General features: G+C 41.0%; 1 protein-coding gene across 7 annotated transcripts in view; it reads right to left on the minus strand.

The window, feature by feature from the left end:
* Positions 1–23,322, minus strand: part of LOC119659248 (extracellular sulfatase SULF-1 homolog) — a 334,413-nt gene that overhangs the window by 150,874 nt on the left and 160,217 nt on the right. For all 7 annotated transcript variants that reach the window (XM_038067232.1, XM_038067230.1, XM_038067227.1 and 4 more), the window contains one exon: positions 19,990–20,035. The gene's annotated coding sequence lies outside the window, so the exon portion shown is untranslated. The remainder of the gene's footprint in view (positions 1–19,989; positions 20,036–23,322) is intronic.

Here is a 23,322-nt window from a genome sequence, read left to right on the forward strand (position 1 = left end):
ACATATCAATGATAATGGTCTTCAGGCGGTTGTGAAGATTATTTGTCGCAGCTTCATCTCCAGGACCTCTGTTAGCTGAGGTTATTGCGGCATCCATTTTCCACCTATAGGTGTTACGGGGGCCTTTGTTGCGGATGTCCTCTGTGTTTATTCGCATTGTAATTCAAGCTCGGAGCACTGTATCAGCGCGATAGTGACCCGAGTCTTAATATATATATATATATTAAAGAAGGCTTCGAGTTGGCGGCGTTCGATTGACACATGGTCAATTTGGTTGAAAGTGATGTCGTCCGGAGAGGCCCACATTTCATGCAACACAGCTAATTGAATGATTCGCAGTCCGTTTACTATTAGTGTTTTTATGTATGCTATGGGATCGAAAGTATTGCTTGAATAGGGATTCTGTCCACAACGGGCTATTAAAATCTCAGAGTATGATTTTAATATCATACCTGGGACAGGTTTCGGAGGTCCGTTGTACTGCCTTCCGACTCTGCAGTCTCCTTTGAAGTGGGTGAACGTTAATGAGGGTAATATTTTCCTCGCAAACGCAGAGTGCATAGCCTTTGCTTAAGTATATATATATATATATATTGTGCTTCACTATAAACTTGGGGTCTCCACAGATAACTAATGCTTACTCGACGAAAGTTCTGCGTAACAAGCCGTCGCTTTTTGTATTACTTTCATAGCTTTCAGGTAATCAACCATCTCGAATGCTTTTTGTAAAAGGTCCTTAGGTTTGTATCTTAAATTCGAATAATCTCTCATTATATAATTCTTTGTGTTCCAAAATAAATAATAAGTAAAAATATTAAATGTGTCAAGGTCTCTTCTCTGAAATCCATTTAGAGTTTCTCCCTAAATCCTCAATCCTTTTTGAAAGCTTTTTTCCTTTGGTCGTTGCACTCAATTTCCAAAGTAAATAGCATTTTCCTTCCGAGAAACCATTTTCCATTTGCTTTACTACTTCTGCCTTCTAATGGAATAATGAAAGAACGGACGTAAGCGCCACCCCATCGGAAAAACCAACCGACGAAACAATAATGTCCTCATTGACTTGGGGAAGGAAAGTGGTTTGGAAGCATTTAACGTGCCCGAAAAGGAAAAAGATGGCGCAGAGCCAGCAACTTGAATAAAGGCAACCCAACATCAAGTTTTTATTGCATTCACTCTTCATTCTTATTTGATTTTCATTCTTATGTAAATTTGGTCCTAATTGCTTGAGTAAACGTTTTTGCCTGTTCGACGGTTATTTTGAGATTTTCTTGGAAGATTTATAATCCAGCAAGTCTTAGTTCTGGTATGTTTTAAATATATATCCTTGATGAGTAATATTCCAGAAGAATTTAGAGCGAAAAGTAGTGACTACAAGACCAATTCTAATATATGTATAACCATAAAAAATAAATTGTAGATTGAGTTAGAGAAATGATTGCATTGCATTGAGCGGGGAGAGAAAGCTGAGGATTCCTTCCAGACTCGGGGAGAGGAAGTTTAACGAAAATTCGGATTCCAATAAGTAACTGGAAACTGTCTGCTTTAATTATGAAGGATTTTATATTTCTTCTATTTAAGACCGTATCTAACAATTCAGTTGTGCACTATTTTCGAATGTCCATTTATGCGCTTTGGGTTAGTATATATTGTATTTACCTTCAGGATGAGTGCTGAGTATTATTTAACAAGGATGTAAACGTTTCTGAATTAAAATAGATATAAGCAAGGCCTGTCTTCTGTTTGTACGCCCCTTATAATATACATACATATACGCATATAATATGTCGCAATGTTCAATTTGATGCGATAAACTCACAGAAAAGAGATAACTTTGATCCACTATAACTCCGTCGGTAATAGCAGTGTTTTAACCATAATTCGCAGTGTCATGGTCTATATTGCAGCCTATAGCAAAGCAATTTTATGATTCTGAACTTCTGAGGTTCCAGTGCCTCTGAAGTAAATAATGACTTTCACGGTTGTATGTGATCTTTGAATGATCGCTCACGATGCAGAGAAAGGCATCCCTATCGCATTATATCTGCTTCCTGGGTAGTAACCTTGAGAAAGTTTCTCCATAAAGAGCCATAGGCGACTGGTACATACTTCGGCGCGAGTCTGGCTCGGCCAAGGTAGTAATTGCGGTGTTTGTCAGGAGTCAACCTTTTTGAAATCCTGGTCGGGTAGTGTGCACTGAACCCGTATTAGTAGGCTACGTCGTCTGAACGAGCGATGGTCCGCCAGTGAATTCTAGAATCAGCTAAGCGTAGATCAGCCGTCAGTAAACTGAGGTAGAGTCTTTGTCCTCGAGGCTACACCCGGTCCTGACTATTGTGTTCCGCTCACTTGCATACGTTGCGCTGGTACCATTTTTATGAAGAATCAAACGACAAGACTGGGAAGATAGTATGGAAGAAGGAAGAACAGACTGAAAATGCGTCCCATCCCACACTAGGGGTATGCGAAGAAAGTATCAAGGACTGAACCTCTCGTTAAGGCATAAAATCACTGAAACTGTGCAGATGGTTTTGGGCATAAAGGCGGATATGAACAGCAACAGGAAACACGCGAAAAGTGCAATAAACCCCGAATGCACTGCAGATAGTGCTTCGCAGAATAAAGTGGGGAAAAAACGAAAAGAGGCAGGCGCATTTGAAGGAGACTTCATCCCGAAGCTCGACGCTTCAGGTATGAAAAGTTTTATTGATTTTTATGTAAGAATGTTTGAGTACACGATGGTTCCATTTATATATAGTTCGTAGTGTATATACGTTTATCTCTTAGTGAGTAGATATTTAACGCGAAAAAAGCCACTTTGATCTCCTATAACTTTGTTAATAATGGTAGCATTTCCAGTATAATGGCTTCTATTAAAACCTTTCTTACTGTAACATTTTGCGGATCTAGAGTGAACTTCAGGAGGTTCACAGTAAAATTTAAATTTATAAAAGTATAGCATTATTGACTTTATTGGAGCAAAAATTGTAACGAAGAGTATTTTGAGGCCTAGATACCATATGCTTGAAACACCATAACTTTTTTCAGATTGAGAATGGGTCCTTGAAGCAGTTGACCCTTTTCGGAGACCTACTCCTCTTCGTTACATCCAGTATCAAAACTAATATCTGCTTCAAAAAATACTAATCGAGACATTTCATTTGATACCCCACATGACTATATTCGGTGAAAAAATGTGCACCTCTCTTTTAAGTAAATAAGTATATTAAGTTCAATGTACATCATTGTAATTCACTGCACGCATGGGGGTTCACAGTTCCCACCAAATTTCGTGTCAATCGATACAGTCGTTTCTGAGAAAAATGCATGTGACGCCTATATTCTCTCACAGAAATGACCGAAGTGGTGGAGACCATCAAATGTGAGTGCCCCGAGATACCCAATGACCGGGTTGATGTCACCTCTTCAAATTCTCGGAGTCAAAACGCTGTAGCTGCTATCAAGTAGGTCCTGCCCTCGGCATAGAAGAAGGAGGGAGTATCATGAGCTCCATCCTTTGGCACAACGTTTGAATGCCCGGAAGGAGGGATGCACCATTGTGGTACAGAGTACAGATCAGCCAAAGGGAGACTCCGCAGCACGATAAACAAAAGCAAAGCTCGCTGTTGGTAGGAATCAGTCGACGAGGTGAAAATCTGGACTCTGCGGAAACCTTGTCCACTTAATGTCAAACAGGTGGACCACATTGTATAGTATTATTTTCTACAGATCCCGCACGTCGACGCTTGGTCTCTTATTACCAGAAAAGAACTTGCTAGAAGAGACAGTTCTCTCTATGAAAAATAAATGGTCTTAGTAATCAGGACGAAGAACCACGGTAGATGATATCATGGAGAGCGTGGATGTGGTTCCTTGTGCTGAGGACCACAGCCGACGTTCTCGACGAGTAAAACTCTCCGCAGCGCAATTAAAAATGCATTCAATTCCGTAAGATTGGCAGATATGCTAGGCGCACTAAAAAATTAATTCCATATGACGGACTATGTTGCGCGCTTATTGAGGGATATCCTGAGAAACCTTTCTTTGCTTCATAAGACTAGTAACGGGTAAGCGGATAAATGCCCGATCATGGTTTCAGTTTCTCATGATTTAAACTGAAATAGCTATCGTGAATTAAAATGAATCTCGAGTCTGAGTCCCAATCTGAGTCGACCTTAAGTTAGCTAATTCAAACAAAGAAAACACTTTAGGGAGGTAGTCGCTATTATAAAAACGATTCAAGTGGCAGGTTCGTGACTAAAGCATAATGAGGTTGATTATTTCTTTTTAACCATCTTCTAAGTGGGGATGTCGATTTTCAGTTTTACCTCTGCAAGATTGGAAAGATACAATCTCCTGACTTAGAATTCTGCAATGGGGTGGTGGACGATGCCGATCACATCCTTTTTCCTGTAAAAGGAAGGATAGAATCTGTTCTTGAAGACACGGGGGAGCTTTCCTCGAAAAACATATTCAGAGAGGAGCGGTGGCAGATGGAACCATATTGCGTGTTAGGTTCAATTTCTTCTTGTTAACAAGAAGAGTGAACCCAATTGGTGGAGAGACTGGAGAGCAGGAGGTTCTAACTGACCCATTCTAAACGCAGCGAAAAGAGTCCGAGATAATGCAGCTCTTGGTATTGATTGCAATTAGAATGGTACCATGTTCATAGCCTGTCTAAAAGCAGTGGTGTATATGAGAAAAGACGGGTAAACAGATTGATGAATACAATAGGTTCCCGAACAGATCATTTATAGCAAACTGTATTCAATGTCTGACCGATAGTTTGGCTTCCGAAAGGCTCGATCAGCAATTGATGCAACTAAAACGACTTATATCCAGGGCGATCTTGACATCAAGAATGCGCTCATGGCGGCATAAGCACCAAATTATATATTAAATATAATTTTCGATTACTTCTGGCTGTGCAGATTTTTACACATTTTATTCAAAAGCTCAGCGATTTAGATATGCTTTTCCATATTGTACAAATATTTAGGCTGTGTTCGACTATTTCATTTTAACAAAAGTTGTAGGTAAGTCAGACGGGATGCAGTAAATCTACACAACAGAGGAGACAGGTTTAATCTAGCAATAACAGCATAACAATAATAACGCAATTTTCACCAAACTTTCCCGTGGAGATTATATTATTGCAATTTAATGGTTCTAGGAGGAACTTTATTTGATCAAATGTCGGAATGGGGGGCTGACAGATATTTCGAGGCCTAGATGTCATATAGGGGCATCAACATGATTTATTTCAGACTTTTGGCAGGTTAGTTTGTGAAAATAGTCCCTTAATTCAAGTGACCTCTTTCTAAGTCCTCATTTCCTAACTGATGTCTGACTGACATTTCAGGTAATACTAATCGGGACCTTTCATTAGATATCACATGCCTATATTTGATGAAAATAAATGTCAAAGAAATCTCCTGAACTCCGTGAAATACCAGCAGAACTCCAACTTGGGAAGAAATGTAGTATCTAAACGTGACACGTGAGAGAGACACGGATAACATCATCGGAAGCGCTGAAAATTTTTGATAGCTATGCACCATTAGACTGGAGGCATGATTCTCTCTGACCATGGAGGTGTATATCTCGAGCCGTTTTTCGATGTCTAAACCATGTTGTCGATTTATTAATCGTTACGATTGACGATGGACTATCGATTAACCTGAGCAAAGTTTAGATTTACATAGTTATGTAGATATAATACAGCATCTAGACTGACAATAGCCAAGGGCGGTGCCCGTTCATAAATGTATTGGAAGTTTATCTTTTTTACAAGTCTTCAAACAGTGAAATTCGCCACTGGACACTGTATAAGGATTTTGGAAACTGTCCCTTACTCTGGTTAAAGCTAAAATTCTTCGACTAGGAGGGATAGAGTATCAAAGCAAATGTCTAAAATTGCTATCCACAGGTGGTACCCAACTTAACACTAGCACACCGGTCGATGTGTGGACCTAGAGAAGAGTACGAGAAAATAATAATCAAAATAGCGTGTCACTTCCCCAGAGAAAGTAGTGTAAAGCCTAGGGAGAAAAATGATGCACCGAGGGCAAATTTAAGCAAATTTACATCCCCCTTTACATGTACGGGGAGCATCCATTTAAACTGCACGTAAATTTATTTCACTCACTGTATGCGTGGGATTCCCATATCCACCAAATTTCGTTCAGATTGCTTTAGCAGTTTTGTAGAAAAGTGCGTGTGACAGATAGACAGACAGATAGTGAATAGATTTTAATAAGGTTTTGTTTTACACAAAACTTTGAAAATGAGTAGAGGCAAAGAAGCCAAGAAAAGATGAGGATCCTCCTTAAGACTACAAACAAGCAAGTGTCTGAACATAGGTCAAATCCTTGAAGAGCTACTTTGAACCTTCCCTATATGGGCATCTTATGAAAGCATGTACAAGTATTACTGATGGATAAGGTAAACGCAGCAATTACAGGAAAAGTGTGTATGTCGAGCATAAGAAAGAAGCATCCAGAAAAACAGAAGATGAAGGAGGGCCTGGCTTCATCATAAAATCAACTCCCCTCAGTTTTTCATTATTTTGTGATACACCTTCAAACGTAAATGAACACTACATCGATAATGATCATTAGGCATCCGCCTTTCATCTGGCAAATATGCCAGGAAATTAACGGTTTGCGTCCAAACATGAGGAAAACGTCAAGCTAGTCTGTAAAAGCAACGGGCAAGCAAATACTTATGGGAATTTGTGCGGATCAGAATAGCATATAAGATACATTCACGAATAGAACCCCTCATATGAAAGACAGCATCGCGACGACAAGCGATTCAGCATTAACGAAACAATTGTCGATATAATAGCGAATTGTCATGCCAAGCTGAGTATATGCCCAAGAGATAGTTGACCATGAAGTGAAGAAGTATATTTACAAAGAAATCCGCGGAAGGGTCAATTTTATGAAGAGGCAAAAGTACCTATAGAGATGTAACCGCAAAATGCGGGGATCATATGTCTCCAAGTATCACATGTACTGAATTTCTTACGATTTTATATGGTTGCTCTTCGCTCCTTGGTGGGGTATAACCCGTCAACCATAAATACGCACCATCGCTCGCGGTCATCCGAAATGGCCTTCAGCACATCCGACGACTTCCCGAAACGCTCGCACTCATCTTCTACTGTTCTGCGCCAAGTGACCTTGAGGCGATCCACAATCTTCAAGTGACCTTGAGGCGATCCACTCGCCATCTTGGGAGAGTGGTTTCCACCGCATGGCGTAGTCAGCAATGTAATTGTCGCCCCACCTTAATATGTGACCTATCCACTGCCACTTCCATCTTCCGATCACAGTGCGTATGAGTGCCAAGCCTGTGCGTCGACCAAGTTCTTCCTTTATGTTTACGAATATTGCGTCGACTGTCACCAGGCATATTTAACCTCAATAATAGCCTCTACAGTAACAAAGAAAGAATTGATGGAAGTATGCCATGATAGGTGATGATCGGCGATATTAGGTCAGGCGAGAGCTATTCAAAACATGTTTCATAGAAGGGAGCTTTCCTACGTCGTGGACATCTACAAGCTAATACTAGTTTCCGAAGCTATTAAATCTCCACGTGAACTATTTCTGTACAGACCCATATACCTTTTGAATACGATAGGGAAAATTAATTGAATGAATTCTGTAACGGAGTTGTTCCTCTCCTTGAGAGTCTGGAAGGCCTACGAGCCTATAAAGAAGGTTACGGCGGTAATTAGCGTTCCAAGTTACGTGGCTATACTTATCGAAATCTATATGAAAGAAAGAAGTTTTTGGTGCTATGTGGAGGATGGATCGAAGGAGTATTTTAAACCCCACACAACTATTATATTTTTAACGGGTGATGAGTATGCCTCGGTATATGTTATTGCAACGAGATAGCAGTGGTTTTGGTTACAAAATGCGGCAGGATGTTGATATATACTCATCTGAGGCTAAAACTGCTACTATGGAGAGAATGGTGAATTTGCTTGTGCCACTTCTTGAATGATGATAAACGCTAGGGTAAACCTTTTGTAGTACCTGCAGCATGGGAAGAACTATGAAAATTACTACAACTATTATATATTCAAATCACTATTCCTTGTTTTGACTAGCACTTTGGGAACGTCAGTTCTCGAAATTCAGCATCCTTATAGCTAATTGCACCGGGAAAATATAAATAACAAAAATTTGGATAAATACAGACAGGTCTCAAGTTGTGGGTACAGAAGAGCTGAGAATTTCTGATAATTGAGTACACCTCAGCGTTCCTAATACAGATATTTGCAACATTTTCGCTCCTGAATAAAGCTTATAAGATAAGAAAATATTGGCCATAATTGAATGGTGACGATATACCTAAGGAACGCCGCAGTCAGTATGGTAACGACCGGTAACTAATATGTGAGGCTTCAAACATGTTGTCAATTTCAAGATTCAAGCTGGGAACGAGTTTTCTTAAAAAAAAAGCAAGTTAGGAGACCGGAAGCTGAACACTTCAGGTATGGAAGGTTTTGTGTATTCCTTTTATAAAGAAATTTGAGTGTGCATTTGTCCCATTAGTACGTAGCACGTAGTATATGCATATATTATGTCGAAAATCACAACCGATAAGAGCCACGATGATGAAATCCGCGCACGGTTGTTGTCAGTCAACAGAGCCTATTTCAGCTTACAAAAAGTGTTCTGCTAAACACTCGAAACGTCTCACCATAGGGTCAACAAAGCTCTTACTGTACAAGACAATGATCATGTACTCCTCGGAGACTTGGGTTCTTAGCAAGAAGAATTGCGAACTCTTGGCCGCATTCGAGAGAAGAATCCTCCGAAGAATTTTTGGCCCCCTACATGAAGATGGACGATTCCGTAGCCTATCTATGGTAGAAAAATAAGACGAGGCACACCCTGCCTAAGGTGGCATATAATTATTGATCGTTGCGAAATACTGCAATGGTAGAGACAGAATTTTGTGCTTGTATCAGGACAAGGTCCGCTCAGAGAAAATCCGGGCCCGAAGTGAAAATTATGCGGAAAAACCCGGCGCGTGTTAAAAATTACATAGCGGACCCTTATTATGCTTTTCTGACCCTTATTATTTATCTATTCTGACACCCGAAAACCCCAGGCCTGGAATACCCCTTTTTGCCAATGATTGCATTGGCCGGTATCAAATAAAATGTTGTGATTAAAAGTTTCTAACAAGTCTGAGATTAAATGTAAAAATGTTAAAGTGCAAACTTGAAGCCTGGAAATCCAAAAAAAGAGTGATAATGTCACCACATGAAATCTATACTTCAAGGGATCCCCATATCTTTTTATATAAAGATAAAGTACTTCAGTACGTTTTGAACATTTATGTAAAATTTCTCAACTTTGTTCTAGGGAAACGAACTTACGCAACAATGCAGGTAATAATAAAAGACACGCTAATAGAAACTTTGGTGCAAATCTTACTACGAAGTTATAGTGAACCAATTTCGAATTTTGCTCGCAAATTTATATTATACATCGGACATTTAGAATTTAGAATGAACTGGCTGTGAACTACTGTCTACCTCCCTGAATTTAATAAATAAGCTTTCTACCTGGAGCGAGATTATCCATAGACGAAGAAATTCTAATAAACCACATAGCTACTATCAGGATTAAAAATTTATATACATTAAGTCAAAGCACCGGGACAGAGGAACAGTATACTGAAGCCAAAGGTTGGATACGGAGTGTTGCAATTCTGGCATCTCTTTAATTTATGATCTTGGGCAAAGCAACTACAGCTGTAGTTTCTAAACAAAGGCCTTAATTATACTTTTCCCTTACACTTCCTAAAATATCCTTGAAATTCAAAACGATGAAAATAGCAAATCATACGCGCAATATGCTTCATAGATACTAAATCTTTACAAAGGCAACGTATAAATGCATTAGCCATAAATCTTATGAAAATAAGCATATTAAGATTGGAATGGCGCGTGCTATGTACCGGGCATCTAAAAATAACTGAAATTGTGTTCGCCCAGCATTTGACGTAGATACGCCAAGCTACAAAAGTCAAGCATCGTAATTGCAATTAGCCACATCTCAAAATATATCAAATGCAAAATTTATTAGTAGAAAGAACTTTGATGAAACTAACGACCGTGCCTAAAATATCCGTCACCTCCAATATCCACAGTGAAATTAGAAATCCGAAGTGGATGTCATTGTAAATGTCGATGAGAGAGATGAAGGTCTGTTGGATGTGTCATTTTGTATCTGGAACGAAAATATCTAAAATCTTATTATCCATGAAATCCCGGGGATAAATACATATATCAGGTATTTTATTTTTTTGCAGTATATGTATACAAGATACACATTTCTAATCTAATGGTCGGTAAATGCCATATTCCAAGGAGTGGTTAACCGTAGTAGGGGAAGTTTAAAGTGATGGAAAAGGGTCGTCTGGTTTGCAGTGGGCAGATGGAAGAAAACCTTATCTTTAAGATGATTATATTATAATTTAAAGACTAGATTCGGAATCCAGAAGGTAGAAGTGGCACCATAATTTAATATGAATTTGTTACCGTTATTTCCTGAACTACGGATAGTCACTCTAGAAGTTCAGTTTATTACCTAGACCTCTAGGATTAAATGCCACTTGTATTTAAGCCAATGCTTTTCAAGCTATTTCCTTCACATTTAATAAAATGCCTGCCTGATCCCGCATCTATTTTTGTTAATGAAATTTTTCGCGCATTTCGAATTGTAGCGTATCTCCAGCTCGAGATTCAAGCAGAGAGTTGTTGTGAATTAGCTGGCAACTGTAATTTAATGTCTTTCAAGACGCCAAGAAGTGATTTTAATTAAAGCCACACTTGCTCCAAGATCACTCTGCATTCCTTATACATTACATGGTGACAGAATTAAGTGGGGGTGCCAGTCAGATTTGATAGAATCACGAGTTTGGAATGGATCAATGGATTGAAGGCGTTTAAGAGTTGTCTGAATTGTTTCTTTTATCTTACACTTGAAATTAGAAGGAGGTAACCGACTAAAAGTTTACGGTATAGAATTAAATAATCATTCAAAATCGAAAGCCCTAATTACATTTTCGAGGGTACTAGACAAAACAATAATGCAACTATATTTCCATATCCAATCTATCTCTTTAAACAGAAATCTAAGCAAATATGAAGAATACATTCCACCTTTCAAATTCCCTTAGATTGGAATTAATTCAAATTCTGGTGCAACTTTAGGTCTCCAATTTTTAGGTTGAGACTAAACACTGGCTACAATACAATTAGCGTGTTGTTGTGTAATGAACTGTCGTAGCGATGGTGGCCAGAATGGCCATCCGGAGTGACCAGTGCCTACCGCGAAAACAGCTGTTTCAAAAGCTCTACTGAAAGACTCCATCGGCATGCATTTTTGGGACTCTTCGGTAATCAGCATCAGGTTGAGGTTTTCGAATATCTCAGTTTCTTGCATGTCACATACAATGAATGCACGTGTTGAATCTTCATGGTGCGTTGTGGACATGCACCACACTAAATCCGGGAGTGGATTGGAAATTAAAATTCAGGACATAAAGTGAGATGCAGAGCCGGAAAACTCGAGCGCTGCGATCAGTGTATAGAGGATTCGTGCAGGATCGAACCCGATTTGAATCCATCATCATCATCAACGGCGCAACAAACGGTATCCGGTCTAGGCCTACCTTAATAAGGAACTCCAGACACCCCGATTTTGCGCCGAGGTCCACCAATTCCCTAAAATATGTCTGGTGTCCTGACCTACGTCATCGCTCCATCTGCGTCGCCTTCTTCTTCTACCATAGATATTGCCCTTATAGACTTTCTGGGCTAGATTATCCTCATCCATATGGATTAGGTGTTCCGCCCACCGCAACCTGTTGAGCCGCATTTTATCCACAGCCAGACGTGGTATCACTTAGACTTCGTCGTTATGTAGGTTACGCAATCGTCCATTCTCATATAGGGGGCCAAAAATTCTTCGGAGGATTCTTCTCACGAACGCGGCCAAGAGTTTGCAATTTTTCTTGCTAAGCACCCAAGTCTTTGAGGAATGCATAAGGACTGGCAAGATCATTGTCTTGTACAGTAAGAGCTTTGACCCTATGGTGAGACGTTTCGAGTGTTTAGCAGAACAGTTTTTGTAACCTGAAATAGGCTCTGTTGGCTTCCAACAACCGTGCGCGGATTTCATCGTTATAGCTGTCATCAGTTGTTATTTGCGACCCAAGATAGGAGAAATTTTCAACGGTCTCAAAGTTGTAGTCTCCTATGTTCATTATTTTCGTTTGACCAGTGCGATTCGATGTTGTTCGTTTTCTTTTTTTTTGCTAACTTTGCCACCATGTACTTCGTCTTGCCTTCGTTAATGTCTCCTAGAAGTAAGGATGAGGCGTAGCTGGTAAAGTTCGCTATCGCGGGCGTAAAACTTTCCGCGAGACTAAGTACCTTGATGGAAATAGATGATGTAGACGAAAAGGGGTTCTCAACTAGAAAACTTTATCTTAGGCTCAAAACATAGTGAAACCTTAAAACTTAAAGCATCGTGGAACGGTGACCAAACGGTTACAAAGGGTAACGTATTGGACCTTACATATGTTATACCTAGTCTTTTCTTTGTTTTTGATCCTTTATTTTGATAAAGGTTTGGGATTTTCATTTTAACTATCATCACTACTCTATATAGATTCTGTTAATTGATTGATTCACAGCACTGTGAAAAGCGTTAAAATATGCATATCCGTAAATGAAAAAAAAACAATTAGTAAAGCAAAGAGAAATTTTTCGGATTTTTAGTTCAACGTCATCAACGGTGCACCAACTGACATCCGGTCCAGACGTCCTTTAGTAAGGAACTGTCGACATTCGAACCAATTGGGTATACTTAAAAGCGGCCCTTTATCCACGCCTAGACGTCGTTATATAGACTAGTCGAACCACGCGTAGGGGGCCAAACATTCATGGGAGGATTCATCTTTCGAAAGCAGCTAAGAGTTCGGAACTTTTCTTGCTAAAAACTTGAGGTTCCGAGGAACACATCTTCATTCAGGATTTCGTCGCCATAGCTGTTATCGCCTGTTATTTTTGAAACTCTTTTCCTCGACTTTCCAGTGTTCGTTCCACTTGAGTATTGGATGTCGCTGTAGGTTGCGCCGCTTCGGTATCCGCAAAATAAAATGGCCACAGGCAAAATCGAAGCATGGCCTTCAGTAAAGTCAAAAGCTCCGGTGACACTGCAGGTGCCAAATGGGCTTGGCTCCGACATGCTAGAGGACTGTTCTTAACAACGGCTGAAGCAGCAGCTCATTAAACGCCTGTCAGTGAGTGAAACTTCTTCTTTTTCTTCAGCCTTTGTCCCGTTCACAAGTGGGGTCGGCTCGTCGTGATCGGCTTCGCCATTTGGCTCTATCGAATGCTTGATCTGGGCGCAATCTCGAGGCTTTCAAATCCCCATCTAGCGTATCAAGCCACCGTCCTGTCAGTGAGTGAAACGCCTAAGCTAAATCTCTTATTGAGAGCTAACGCATGACCGCAAGCCGAGTGGTGATAAAGTCGGTACATATTTATAATCGATATGCGTTGGCGGTATATCTAGCAAAAAGGTTTTGGGAATTAAAACTCAACACCGTCTCCCTCGCTAGTAGCAGTTTTTTATTCGTCATATATAGATATTGCGGGGAAAACTTATTCCCGGGTGTACATCCAGCACTGAAGAAGGGACCAAGTTGCTTCCGAAATTTCGATATATGTCGAATAAAAAATCACTACTAGCGACGGAGACGGTGTTGAGTTTCAGTACAGCTTACAACAATCTTTGCATATAGGCCATTCTGACATGTGCGAATTCGGGGTATCGGGATACGTTGACTACCACTGCCGATGAAACTCCCGAGGTCCAGACGCAGCTCGTTGTTGTTAAGATGGCGCGTGATTAATAGCGGCGGAAGTAGCAATTGTTTCTAAGCAAGGGGAAACAGTCGGCCCTTTCCGTTCTGGAAGTATAAGATCACGATCTAGACCCACCTCCGGAAAAAGGTAATTGGGAACCCTCGAGAAGTGTTGGAGTCTATTGTTACAACCGAAGGTTTGCGAAAAAGGCCACGAATGTACCAGCTCCTGCACTGTTTCGACAACAATTATCTCGCGAGGACTACTCGAAATGCAGCACCACGCTACCGTACAATATATGATTCCATGAGGCGAAGCCACTCAATAGATATAGACGATGAAGTCTCGGTTCTTCGCGTATCCCAGAATTATCGACTGACACCGCAAACCTTATAACTCCCAGTAGCAAATTCCTTGTCGGTCCATGGACATGTGTCTAAGACTTTTGCAGACGTTTTCTTGGCGCTTCATTATAGCGGATATTACCACTCCCATCTCAGGCGCAGACTTCCTGTTCCACTATGGATTGATAGTGCATCTTAAGGTCATAAGGAAGAATATCAATGAGCGCACCCAACACTCTTTCCATCGCTTTTGATGAAACTACCGATCCACCTATTCCCGCACTTCTTCAAAAATACCGCAATATCACTAACGACCGTAGCCCCTCTGGGTCCATTCAGCATGATGTTCAGCACCATGCGAACACTACTGACTTACCATTGCAGAAGCTCGTATTTGTACGGAAAGAGTTCCAATGGCGAATGGAGACCTTGTGGTGCTTACAGACGTCTAAATGCCTAGACGATTCCGTCTGCGATTTGGCGCACTCCATCGCAGACTACCATAGTTTCTCGACCTAAAAGTTAGTCAAGAAACATTCTGAAAACGGCAATATGCACACCCTTCACACCCTTTAAGTTCACTAAGATGACTTTTGGACTGTACAATGCGGTGCAAACCTTTCAGAGGTTCATTCTCTCTGTGTTACCAAACCTCCACTTTTGTTTCGTATATTTGGATGATGTTCTGGTCGCGTTTCCTTGGGTTTGAACATTTATTCGTCTTCGACTGCATTTTGAACGTATCTCGATGCTGGTATATGACTCAACATTGAGAAATGCAAACTCTTACAATTGCAGCTGAGATTCCTCGGCCACTTAATAACCCCTGAAGGCATCCACCCGGATTCAGTCAAAGTCTGTGCCCTGATTACTGGGGAAGCAAGCGGAAGCTATTAGCGTAGTCGAGGTGATTGAGGAAAGACAACATAATCCACTGAATCTCCACGTCCTCCACCCTACGTAGCATGAAGAACGTCATGGACCAGAATCGTGGAAGTAAGTTTTTTCCCATCTGGCTCGTTCCGCCATCAAGTAGGGGAGGGACTTAGGATTCCCTTAATTCCTAAGCAAAATTTAGTTTAGCCTCGGCCGTATTTTTTATTTTTATTCGGCATTTTTGTCCTGAATGTAATTCATACATATGTTTTGTTGTTGAATTTATGTAAGGGAGCAAAAACCACCTTGTAGCTACTTCGGTCACGCTGCTCCCAGAGCAGAGGTGTGTAAGCGTCTGATGGGTTGTTTCTGCCTTGGAAGAAACTGCAAATCTAATGAAGAACATCACCGATCACTTAAAGAAACAGTGTTAGCGACAGAATGCAACTTTGATATACCCCTCTTTGGATTCATAAATCCTTCTAAAATACCCCTCGATACAGCACTTGCTATTTTGTGCTATCATAAGTCCTTCTGGTAATAGGTACAGCGTGTTTGGAATACCTCTCCCATGTAGACCATGTCAGACTACCTTTTCACGCTATCGAAAGCCTTATCGAATTCGATGAAAAGCAGATGAAACGGAAATCTCAACTCAGGATGTGTAACAAGAAGCAAGGAAAATTTTTTCAATTATCGCACTCAAAGCGGGTGCCCTTTTCGGAATCTTATTGATAATTTCTTTCTTCCACTCACTGCGAAGGACTGAATATGTGGAAGTACAATAGAATATGTAGAAGTAGTAGCTTTCCGGCTGGAAAAGATGTGTATGTATGAGTGTATGTTTGAGGTGGGGGAGAGGCAAAGCCTCTGAGCACTCAGAACTTAGTGGTACATTGTACTCGATTCCCCCGTTTAACGGAATATCCCGGATTCGTTTATGTATTCCCGTTAGTGGATGTGATGCATTTGGAGCACATCAGCACCAAAAATGTGATGTCCGATGCGTCCATAGGTGAGGCACTCACATAGAAAATGTTCCGTGGATTCCGCTTCCTCATTACCGGATGAACACGTATCATCTAGGATAATTCTTATTCTGAACATATGCCCAGCTAGTGAATTATGGCCTGTCAGAATAGCCACAATACTTCTGCAAGTTTTCCTGCCTTTCGACAGAATAAACGCATTTTTGGTTCTGATAGAAAAAGTTTGATGTGTCTAGCAGCATCAAGGTTCTGCCACCTGTTATTATGGGAAGCTTGTTCCCAGTTTTTGACAGCTGCATCAGTCAATGCTACCAACACCTCAATTGCTGGTTCCGGTCCGAGCATGGGGGAAGTTGAAGCCTCTTTTGCTAAGGCATCCGAGATTTCATTTTCAATGACCAGGTACCCTGTAAGTAATTCTACCGTATTGAATCCAGGAACAGAGTTCAATCGGTTTCTACATTCCTAAATGATTTTTGAAGTGATCAAAGTGCTACTCAACACCCTCAATGTAGCTTGACTATCGCTGCAGATTGCGATGCGCCTGCCCTTCAACCGCTTGCTAATCATCCACATTGCCGCCCTTGGGATCGCATACACTTCAGCATTGCGAAAACTAGATTCAGTTCTCCCAATGACTTTTCCAATGCTCTGTGCACGTCCATTGTTTCCCCATAGATCTAATCGAATAAGTCTATGAGCTGCTCTCATTGCAGTGCCCTGAATATCCCTGAAATCCAAGGGCTGCAAATTGAGTAATGCTCATGCGGATGTAGTGCTCATGGCATCGGTGATACCCAGACACACAGTTCACCGCAGTTTGCAGCGAAAACTTTCACCTTAATCCACCACACTACGCATGCATGAGCGAACATCGGCCTAGTGATAGCAACATATATCCACATTACTACCTGAGGCCTAAATCCCCATGCCGAGGCAAAGGTCCGCTTACACAGCCCATAAGCTGTGAGAGCTTGTTTCATCTTTACATCTCTACATGTTTGTTCAAAAGAAACTTCTTGTCTAGAATAACTCCCAGATATTTCAACTCTTCAGAGAGTTGAAGGGTTGTACCCCTCATCTTTGGAAGGCAAAGACCATTGAGTTTCCTCCTTTTTGTAAATAATACCATTCTGGTTTTATTTGGATTTACTGAAAGTGCATGTCTGAGACACCAACTGTCAATCAAATAAAAGACGCGTTTGGATTTCTACATACCATTCCGAGATCTCGACGTACAGCCAGCACAGTCACGTCATCCGCATAAGCTCGAACGTGTACTGGCAGATTTTAGAGTTCGCATAGTAGTGAGTTGATCAGCAAACTCCACAGAAGTGGCGGTTAGACACCTCCTTGAGGGTAGCCCTGCGTCGCTTCCGTTGTTAGGTAGCGGTCAACACCCACAGTAATCTCTGCATTAGCATAGCTCTCTGGCGGCATCCCAGAGTTTTTGGAAGGGCGCACAGTCAAAAGCCCCTTCAATGTCCACGATCACCCCCATCTCGTACTCACCCTTCAGATTTACATTCTCTATCTTTGAAACCAAAGAATGAAGAGCAAACTCACAGGACTTTTCACATTGGCAAGCATGTTGGTTTTCATTTAGTGGGTGCGGCCTTAGCGCCTTCTCGCGAATGTGACGCTCAACCAAGCTCTCCACACATTTCAGCGAAGGTGATATTAAGCTGATTTACCTGAAGTTCCTTAGATTTAAATAGCCATTTTTCTCAGGCTTTGGTGTGAAGACTACCGACTGCCGGAAAAGATAATTTCGCACCAGCTTGATAGAGCAGTCATATAGTAGGTGTAATTTCATCAGATATTACATCTTTGAGAATCGTGGAGAAAGGCTTCTTTCACCTCTCCTGCTGGTCATTATCATGGATAAGAAACTTGTGGTGACGGCCCAGTGCATATCAATAATCTCGGGCGGGCAGTTTAGAGTTTGTGCCTTTTGCGCAGCTAGAACGTTGTCCCACAATTGGTCCGCAGTCCGATCGCGCCCCGATTGGTCTTAAAAGATCTCTCGGTGACGAGACATAGTAGCGACACACACGTGAGAGTAAGCAACTATCACATTATGGTCTTTTCGTCACTTTAAATCTTCTCAGAAACTAGTTCCTCAGAGGGCGCCCTGCGGTGACACTAGATATACGACGGCGAATCTGCACGGGACACGAAACTTTACCAGGGGTATACTGGTACCATTGGAACGGGAGTAGTCCCTGAATTCACATGTCGCAGGAGAATTCTGGTCCCATGCGCGTTTAGCTTGGTTATAGCGGTTGGCCCCCTAGTGGGAGTTTCATGGGGGTTGTGGTTACCTTCAAGCGAACAGAGACCTTCGGCGTTGGACGTGGTGTTGCATTTCACCATAGGTGCCGTACTCCTTAGTTAGGTAGAGATTTAGGTAGGTCTTGCATCCACCAATATGAATAAGCTAACCCATGCACTCAGTATAGATTGGTACCGTTGTGCTTGGCTCAGTAGGTTTCTGATTGTAGTTGCAAAATCAATCCGTGTCTTAAGAAGACCGTGGGGTAAGTCAAATCGACAAGTACTCATATAAAACCACAGGGACAGAATATCCAACATACATTGCCGAAATTCTTGTTCAAACTAGAGAAAGCGACCATTCTAGGGCTCTTCGATATTTTTGTCGGGCGTGGTGTAGTTCGGTGTTGCGATATAATGAGACTGTGTAGCTTTGCCATTAATCCGCGTCATTGAATTGCAGGGTAAGACCTCGATACAAAGCGGTAGGTATATTCTACGAAGTATTATAATTCCTCATGGATCACTTTCTTTTGCAGCAAGCAAAAACCCTTTTGTCAAAGGTCCTAACAGTAAGGGCAGTCCGTATTCCGGGCGCTCTTGACATTTCGGTAGCAAAATATATATTTTTGATATTGGCAGGTTGCTACAAACTTCAGTTCCCTTTAGCCATCTTTTACGAAAAGCAGGGAACATTTAGAATGTGCACTTAGACATCTGCCCATGGGGTATACACCTACATACGATAAAGTCGAGTTTTTGTACAAAAAAAGGTTAAAGATGAATCGAGGATTGTGGATCTCTTTATCGTATTATTTTCGATCACTAATAGCAAAGCAGGAATACTGGGAACGTTAAAAACTCAGGTGGCGGTGTCGTGACATACTCGTATGTAACATATGGTTGAGCAATTGCGTCTCAACATGCTTTCAACGCACCCGCACACGTTAGATCTATCAGATAAAAGCCCATCTTTCTACCTGAAGAACACCACCACGCGGCTTTTTGACATATAAGAATTCCAGGTTTGGGTTGGCGACTGTACCTACTATTTACTTAATAGCTAACGTCCCCAAAAAGGAAATCCCCGGTTGATCATTACTCAGCCAATGGCATATTTGTTCTAATACGCACAGCTACTAACTATTATATTTAGATATCAACGTAGACGTAGGGAATAAGTCGTCATAGGAACTGGCTTGGTCCTTTGTTGGTTGAATATTGGTGGATCACTTGGATCTTTGTTTTATATCTAGAGGCCCAATAGGTCATCATAAAGTCAGTAGGAGGTACAATTTTATCAAATATAATTTAGTTGAATGAGAGCTGCTTTGAGTAATAGAAGGCGGTGAATGAATAGAAAGCACCAATCTAACACTATTGTCTAAGAAATGTGGTCTGAATTAAAATATAATGCAATGATAAGAACGAAGATAGCCTAATATGGAAATTTGCGAGTATTCGCGAAATATGGAGTGAATGAATTTGATCAGCAACTGTTATTTTATAAATTGTATGTATTTGAAGCTTTGTTCAAATAACAACTTAACATCAAAACTACAACGACGCTGTCCATAAAAAGATACATTCTACATACCAATTTCTTAATGTAGCAAATCCTAGGGTCGTTGTTTCCGTATTATCTGCAAATAAAGAAAATCACAGTTAAAACTAATTCCTCATAATCATTAATTTGTTATCATTCCAGTCAATAAAACACTACAGATCTTACCTGCCGAATCTAAATTTACCTAAAAAAGTAGACCCCGGGGGTTTTAGCAATAAAATCAATAAAGAAGCGATGGATCTCAATAATATGTAGATGTATGGGAACAAGACGGAGAGAAATTCACACAAAACCATGTGGTAAACTGATGGTTTTATGTAGAAATGAAGTCATCGTAGCTAAACCTAAAAAGTGGAATAAGATTGTGGGCCAGTTGATTCTATCAGCAAGCGTCAGCTAGCTGCATTTCTAGGAAACAACCATGGCCATGAGGATCTGAAATTATCGACCAGGCCATATCTTTTCCGAAGCTTTGAGTCATTTTAAGTTGTAAAAATGTTACGTCATTTTATTGTTACAGAAAAAACGGCATTTTAAGATATCTGGAGAAATGGTTACATATTCAAAATGTAGGAGTATATTTAACACGAAGTAAAAGTCCATAAAAATGAATAATTATGTCTATCATACTACATAATTCACTCTCGACTTCTGATCAAGAAAATGCTGAATCTAGAGTGAATCACTATTTACGCACTTCTCTGAAGCTTAATTCATCCATCAACTGAATTTAGATAAGTGGTATGCGATATATTCTAGTATGTTCATCTATAGTTCCGAATTGTACAAACAGGCGCTACTAATTACATGTTACGTGTATGCTATTGGCAATGGAAGATACAAACACATCACAATCACGAAAAAAGTGTGAAAAGTAGAAAAAATATGGCGTTTTTTGTTCAAGATCGAAAATAGCATAGCAACCACTAAAGTGCGCCCAATCATCGGCATTGGGACAGAAAACTTTCAAATGAGAATTAAATATTAATCAAAATCATGATCGTCCTGGTCATCATTATCATACTCATAATCCAAATTTGTCTCCTATTGATTCTATGATTTCATAATTGAGGCCAAATTCGATATGGTTTTCGAAATCTTGCCTTGCGGGTTGTGACTTAATTTTAAGGGCCCGAGAATACCCCCTCCTTAAAAGCCCTAGTGGACCAGCCAGCTACCCTATTTTTTTCTTGTCTGTTGCGTATTCGGCAGTTGCTTCCCCAGTTCTCAACATCGAAAAAGGTTGCCTAGTGATCACAGTGGGTGGAGACTATTCCTCTCGCCAACGAGGCACTGAGGTAAGCCAGATCAACGACCCATCCTAATATTCTACTTCGAAAGGCGGGCATGCATGTAATTTTGGTTAGTATAATACCAGCTAGGATCTAGACACTAGCGTTCGTCATTTGACTTTGCGACTCCAAGACCCACATGTTGAAATTGGCGGCAATAATTTTAGGGCTGTGACCTCTATTGTCAAACACCTTTTAGCAACCCCTCATATTCCACTACTGATGCACTAAGAGGAATGTAACAGTTATAGATTGATTTGTATCAACATTATTTAGCACTACGATTCTTATATTTTGTGGATCTCCAGAACAACTTTTGATGGGATGGCCCTCTTTTCCACCCTTCTTGTACTCTTTCTGTCTACCGCGTTGACTGGTGCTGCAAAGTGTTCGAAATCGAGCCACTTGTATCTCCTAAGTGGGTTTTCCAGAATACTGTGTTAAAATTTCTGAAAAATTCAGGTTATTATTATTATAGTTATGCTTGATTAATTTGAGCATACTCCATGCGTATGTCACGCGCAGCTCCGCCGCTCTGAAGAGTATTTACATAAAACAAGTATATTATACTGTAATATTGAAATGTTGGACTCATCATCTTGCTTGACCGATCTTTTCAGCGTTAATAACGTTTTCAATTTCGGAGCAAAATTATTAGTCAAAAAAGTTTAAACGCGTTTTTTTCTCAAAGCCACTTTATTTGTATTCAATATTCCATAAAACCTTTCCGGGATTTTTTGTGTGAAATCATTTCCTGTTTCAGGATCATTGACAGTGCGTTCATCTCAGGATGCCAAAACTTCAGAGCCCATCTGTATACGGAGAGGCATCATCCTGGGAGATTCGTCGAGTTCCCTTTAGTTTTGCATGACACTGACCCGCTTTCATCCTATGTTCGTTGTTCGAATTCCAGGGTGTGCAAGATTGTGCACCGAGCAAAACACTTCTTCACGTAAAGCGGCCGCAATATATGGCCTAGGTCCCTTTTCAGAGATCTCGCAGTAGGTAGAGGAATGTGAGCCCAAGATAGAGAAATCCTTGAATTTATATTTGGAGTCCGATTGCAGTCATCTTTCTGGGCCACAGCGATTACCGAAAAATCGACTGTGGCTGGGATGTTGATCTCGGAGATCCGGGACAAATCGTCAGTGACTAAGACGTCTTTAGCGGACACATGTTGAATGGTCGGTATGAACTGGCTGCTGTAAGTTAAGTCACGAAGTTGGTAAGGAGACGCTTTGTCAGGTTAGGCTTATGGTCCGTGAACGAGATGAACGGTCCACCCTTAAGGGAATATCGGAAGTCGTTAATATTCGGATTCGCAGCTAGTAATTCACGATCATAGGCGCTATAATTCCTTAGAACAGGATTCAACTGTTTTGAGAAGAAACCCAACGGTTGCCAGCTTTGATTCACCCTTTGGTGAAGAGCAGCGGCTACCGCTGTGTCTGAGGCATTGATGAACACAGCTGTAGGTGCATGTTGTTGAGGGAATGTGAAAAGAATAGCGTCTACCAGCTGTTGCTTGGTCGTTTCAAACGCTGGTTTCTGGAGATTATACAACCGTTCGCAAACCTTTGGTCTTAAGACCAGAGAAAAAGGCGTTAAGTAACGCCTCGTGGTGAGCTGTTTTGGACAAGAAACGACAACGATCTACTGGGGAAATAGTTTGTTGGGTCTCCGAGACTTCCACGCCTGTATCCACTAGATAATTGCATCCACTAAGGGGTCATACTCTGTAAAGTAAAGTGTTGCTGCGCTTCCGGTAGACGCCGCCGCGCCTCCCAGGGAACTCAGTCTTTTGGAGTCGCATTAAAAGTACAAGAGGAGGTACATTCCGTGCGGCAGTCGTAGGAACCACAAGGATCGTAGGAACTTCACACAAACCTTGTCGCCACCCAGCTGCTTTATTTTCCGAAGCAGTTGGCTGAGTCGTCAAGCGTTAACATTGTCGCAAGTGCGCTCAGCATTCCTCGTCCAGCCCGTCCATTTAAAGGCAAATGCACGTTGAAACATCTACATCTAAGAGCTAGCGGAGTGACTGGTAAAAACTGGGACGCTTCTCAGATCA

This window comes from Hermetia illucens, chromosome 6 (assembly GCF_905115235.1).
Source record: "Hermetia illucens chromosome 6, iHerIll2.2.curated.20191125, whole genome shotgun sequence".
In the NCBI taxonomy this organism is placed as follows: Eukaryota; Metazoa; Arthropoda; class Insecta; order Diptera; family Stratiomyidae; genus Hermetia; species Hermetia illucens.